Source organism: Sceloporus occidentalis, unplaced genomic scaffold (assembly GCF_023333645.1).
Source record: "Sceloporus occidentalis isolate IW3139 unplaced genomic scaffold, rSceOcc1.0.p SCAF_444, whole genome shotgun sequence".
NCBI lineage: Eukaryota > Metazoa > Chordata > Lepidosauria > Squamata > Phrynosomatidae > Sceloporus > Sceloporus occidentalis.
This window is the reverse complement of record NW_028317424.1, coordinates 150,387-156,576: the sequence shown is the minus strand read 5'-3', so window position 1 is coordinate 156,576 and position 6,190 is coordinate 150,387.

Here is a 6,190-nt window from a genome sequence, read left to right as displayed (position 1 = left end):
CGAGACGGCCTCAAAGCGCCTTTAAAATCAGACGTACTGTATCTTCGAAAGCTCTGACATTTTATTTTTATTTTTTTTATGTTTTTTTATGTATTTGCTCCTTATTACTCATTCGACAATCAACTCACGGACGCCACCCCCAGCCGGGTCACGGTTATTTCACCAAAATAATTCTGAGTAATATTTAGTTCTTTCAAAGGGGAATTTCCATGGAAACATTTTTTTTTCTCCTACAGTAACGTCGGTTGGTGACAAAATCCTGGTTTTATCTCATTTTATCCCAATAATTCTCTACAGACCTGGAGTCCCCTTTGCTGTCAGTCATGTGATATTTTGGGTGACTTTCCCGGCTCAAACACCACACTGAGCTGATGCTTTATGGCGATGCTAATGAAGTCCGTTCCTCCATAGACTTTCATTAGTCAGAGAGTCCGGCTGGGTGATTAAGACTGAGCCATTCTATTGTTCCCCACAGGCAGTATGATAAGGAGTCGGGGGGTTTAGTAGATCGGGGATCAGATAACAGAGCGAGAATCATACAAATGGCTGATATGCAGTTGCCTGAAAACTTTATATTATGGGGCAAAAACTACAACTGGGGTAAAAAAGAGAAAACAGCAGAATATTTTTGGGAGATCCGCTTTAAGCTGTCTGTTTCTGTTTGTTGGGTTTTTGTGCTTTCGTTGCTGTTTTTGCAGTTCTTTTAGGTTAAGTATCTGCGTTCGTTTTTAAAATTATTAGCACCTTACGCCTTCTGCGCCAAAACTTCTGTAGATTGTTGTGTACAAAAAAAAATTGCATAAGGGCATTTTTTTAAGAAAATTATATTTTACTACATTTTTTACATTTTTTTTTTTTTTTTGAAGTCCCAGCTGTGCCTCTTTTTTGTCTCTCGTCTAAACCAAAATCGATGAATACGGGTTTTTTTTTAATAACCCTCTTTAATTGAAACCGTTACTGGTCAGGATATTCTGAATAGAGTCACCTGTATTCAAGCAGTGATTCCAGCTGGGATATAGCAGGGAGAAAAGCACCAATCGGGACCCCCTGATATCATATTTTCAATGGAGAATATGAAGGAGTCGGCTCCAGTTTGTGTGATCCTCAGAATCTGCCCCTTCAGCCTGAGACCCAGGTAAGAACCCTTAGAACCTGGGGCAAATCCTGACCTTTCTGGACATTCGGGGGGGGGGGGGGGGGTGTCAGGTATGAGATTAATATCTGTAGTTTTTCTTGTAACTGGTCCTTTTTTCTCAGTTACCAAATCTGCCCCCCCCGACTGCGTCCCCCCAGAGCCTCCCCTGCCTGATGCGTTTCTTGTTACCCCTGAGATTTTGCACTATGCCGCGTTTCCGTCGTCTCTGTTCTTCATGCGCCGCGGGGTTTAAACCTTTTTGTTCTTCGAAGCCCTTGACTATTTCTTGATGCTGCATTTCTAGCCTGCACTTTTACTGGTGGGTTTTTCCACCCCGAATCTTATATCACTATATTATATATTATATTATATATTCAGATGCCGGGATCTGCCGTGTGCGTTTGCTGCTTGGAATTTCTGGGATTTCAGGACCCCAGGAAGAGTAACAAAGTATTTTTTAGACAATGAAACAAGACACCCCCCCCCAATTCATCACCATTGTTGATTTATATGTACATATTTAACCTGTAGCTGGCCGAGAGGCATGGGAGTTGCAGTCCAGTAATCACTGTAATGAAACAATGTGTCACTGGGGTCTTGTGTCAGTTACTGGTTTTGGCCGGCAGGTGGCGCCCCTGTCTGAGGAACCGAGGGGGGGGCATCATAAATTCCATACAATGATGTATTTCCGCGATAGATGCCCCTGCGCCCCAATTAATGAGTCATTTTTGTGTCATTTTTCATGATTTTGAGATATTTCCATTTATACCTTTTTTTAATTGGATTTTTTTTTTTTATCAGTAAAACCGATTGGATTTTAGGCCGCAGGTCATTGCCAGCAGAAAGGGCTCCGTTTGTGCTAAAAAGTACAATATTCCTTCCCGCACTAAATCGTACCGTATCCCTTTCTACTTCGCTGCTAGGTGCTATTAATCTAAATATTAGATTGTGAGCTCTTTGGGACAGGAGATGCTTCCCGTCGACGTGTTTATTTATTTATTATTTGTCTTTATGGCCGACGCAGAGGAAAAAGAGAAAATATTTTCTTAGTGGATAATAATCTCTGTATATAGAGGGCTGCAAATTATTCAGAATTGGTGACAGATAATATTTTGTTAACTTTTATTACGCTTTAGTTTTTAAATAAACTTCATGCTGGGAACGGCTGCGTTGGGAAATTTGCCAAAAAAAATCACCATCGCAGGATCGCTATTGACTTGGATTGTTTTAAATTATTATCATCATCTCTGGAATCAAATCCACCCCAGTGTCTGTCTGGATTTGTGGTCTGGCTCAACACAGACAGGTTTAATATGACTACACGAGGACGTCCACCTTGTTTTTTCGTCTTCTTCGTAATACAAACATTTGGTAAAACAAAACTGAAAATATGTTCTGAAAGTCCTGTTTTTCAAAATGTTTGAAATTCGCACCTTAGCTGCCGGGCCGAGCGCCAGCGGCTGTCGGCTTCTGTTTCAAACTCCAGCATTTAAATAATAATAGAGATTTTTACCGACCGTTTTCTTATATTGATGAATGTTTGCAGGACCGGTGGGTTTGGTGCCGGTTCTGCGGCGGCCGAGAAGCCGTTTTCAGGGATAAAGAGTTCTCTACCTTAAAACTGCAAAATAAAATCTGGCGATATGTAAAATCTGCGTTCTCTGCGATGAATAAAATGTTTGTTATTAATTAATATTTGTTGCTTTTTCTGTTTTGGAACTCGCTGTGAAATGGGGGGTTTTTTTGGTTTTGTTTTTCTGAGACAAACAATTTCTCTAAACAAATAAACCTCAGCAGATCAGCAGATCCCTTTCAATCCCAGATTACTAAGTGACTCCTGGTGGTGATGGGGCAAAATTTCCCCTTATACTGTATACAGCGCTGGGGGTTATATTACTGTATACAGCGCTGGGGGTTATATTACTGTATACAGCACTAGGGGTTATTACTGTATACAGCGCTGGGGGTTATATTACTGTATACAGCGCTGGGGGGGTTATATTACTGTATACAGCGCTGGGGGGGTTATATTACTGTATACAGCGCTGGGGGGTTATTACTGTATACAGCGCTGGGGGGGTTATTACTGTATACAGCGCTGGGGGGGTTATTACTGTATACAGCGCTGGGGTGTTATATTACCGTATACAGCGCTGGGGGTGTTATATTACCGTATACAGCGCTGGGGGGTTATATTACCGTATACAGCGCTGGGGGGTTATATTACCGTATACAGCGCTGGGGGTTATATTACTGTATATACAGCGCTGGGGGTTATATTACTGTATACAGCGCTGGGGGTTATATTACTGTATACAGCGCTGGGGGTTATATTACTGTATACAGCACTGGCGTTATATTACTGTATATACAGCGCTGGGGGTTATATTACTGTATACAGCACTGGCGTTATATTACTGTATATACAGTGCTGGGGGTTATTACTGTATATACAGCGCGGGGGGGTTATATTACTGTATACAGCGTTGGGGGTTATATTACTGTATACAGTGCGGGGGGGTTATATTACTGTATACAGCGTTGGGGGTTATATTACTGTATACAGCACTAGGGGTTATTACTGTATACAGCGCTGGGGGGTTATATTACTGTATACAGTGCTGGGGGTTATATTACTGTATACAGCGCTGGGGGGGTTATATTACTGTATACAGCGCTGGGGGGGTTATATTACTGTATACAGCGCTGGGGGGGGTTATATTACTGTATACAGCGCTGGGGGGGTTATATTACTGTATACAGCGCTGGGGGGGTTATATTACTGTATACAGCGCTGGGGGGTTATTACTGTATACAGCGCTGGGGGGGTTATTACTGTATACAGCGCTGGGGGGGTTATTACTGTATACAGCGCTGGGGTGTTATATTACTGTATACAGCGCTAGGGGGTTATATTACTGTATACAGCACTAGGGGTTATTACTGTATACAGCGCTGGGGGGTTATATTACTGTATACAGCGCTGGGGGGGTTATTACTGTATACAGCGCTGGGGGGGTTATATTACTGTATACAGCGCTGGGGGTTATATTATGGTATATACAGCACTGGGGGTTAGTAGATACAGTGTCCGGCTCCCCCGTTAGCTCCCCGTTCCTGTTCTGATTGCACAGACGCGGAGTTTATTTTGGACGCTGCGAGGGGTCCGGCCTGCGGTTACGAAGCTGTATTGTCAGGAGCAGGTTGGACCGGTTGCTGACAGTCGGCAGAATAAACGCCTTGTTTCTACTTTCTGGAGTTTACCAGCCCTGAGTTTTTACCCCAAAGCTCCCTCCTGGGGCTGCAAAAATGCAGAATAAGCAAAAAAGCCTTACGAGGGGAGGGGATTGGGATTCCCCGAAACGTTATGAAGGTGGAAGTCTACGGGTGAATTCTAATCCTATATATAAGAAAAAAATATCTTAACAAAAAATACCAGAATTTCCCCCGAACCGCGGATCCTCGGCTTTGCCGACTTCCAGGTGCGGCTCAGCTACGTCATTAAACCCCCCGCTACAGAATCTGAGGATCTAGATCACAAAACGTGAGTTAAACTCCTCAATAAACAGTTAAATGTGACAAATAAGTACCTTTTAAAAATAAAATACCGGCATATCTTTCCAAACGGGGCACGGAGTTAAGGCACGAACCGCTAAACGTGAATAATACCCGGAGACTCGGAAGTGGTTTTAATCCGTTTAATAGCAAAAAGGCGGCAGTAACAAATATTAATATTTAGTAACCAAGGAAACGCAAGTCTGAACTTAATGACCCCAAATAAGCCACAGGAACCAGCAGGAATGGTTAAAATGATAAAAAAAATCCCGATATTAAGGACTTTGGTGAAATGTTCAGTTTCATGCGAAGGGGCAATTATTTATTTCACCCCAGAGGAAGAGAAGCAGAAATAACGTAACCAACTCCACGACGTTGCGCTGAATTCACGACAGAAAGCAGAGGATCCGTCGGCCGTTTGTTTTATGTGAATTCGTGGCTTTAAAAGCTAAGCCATTAAGGTGTTCGGGCCCTAAGACGACGTATTTTGGGCGTCCCGGCACCCGGGTTTCAGAAACAATTTGGCGGAACTGAATGAAGCCGACGGGGGGGGGGGGGGGGAGACATTTTTCTTTGCCACAGCAGCATCCTCATCAGAAAGCAGGAAGTGCAACAAAACGGACCTACCCGAAACGTGCTGATTGGATACATTTACACCAATTACAACAAGGGGTTAAAAAACCCACCACACGGCCCCCTATATAATTTCAAAAACTTACAAAAATAACAAACGTGGTTTAACCAATTCATTGCCAGCACTGTCCCGCAGCTCGTTTTATCTTTGATACAAAGTTGCATTTCAGTAACTTTCTCAGAAACCGGTAACAAAAAAAAAAGAAAATTACTGGAAAAAACAAATAGAATTAAAATATGGAAACAAAAATTTACATCTGATGTCATAGGCGTTAAAGCCTTAAAGGGACAGTAACATTTTTAGACCTTAAAATAATCCAAATAAAAATTCTGTTCCTAGTTTCCCAAAACAGCGTGAATTTTCAAAGAATCCCATATCGCGGTGACGCGGTGACCCTAGTGACCTTTAAATCCAGGGCATTATATTAGTGTTAGCGAGATTCTATAGACCCCCATAGCTAAAGGGTTCTTTCTATTTATATATATATATATTATATAGCGCCACCATATTCCGCAGCGTTGTACAACGCGATTAAATATTTTCATACCGGCTCCAAACATTATTTGCCAGCATTAGATGCGATTATTTTCTTTCTTATTATTTTGTTGTTAATGTTAAATTGTGGTTAAAAAAAAAAAATCAAAAAAAAAAAAATCACTTAATTGCAGAATTATTAGCAGAAAAGGCGTCGATCAATCAATTTCTCTGGTTTTAAGTCAAATGCAGAAAAAAAAATAAAAAAACGATTAAGTGATTCCTGCGCGATCAGCTCCCGATCATCAATAAGCAGACGTTTATCACGCGGCGCTAGAATATCAGGAAAGCAAAATATTCATTGGCATTCGGGCAGAAAACACTTGGTATGC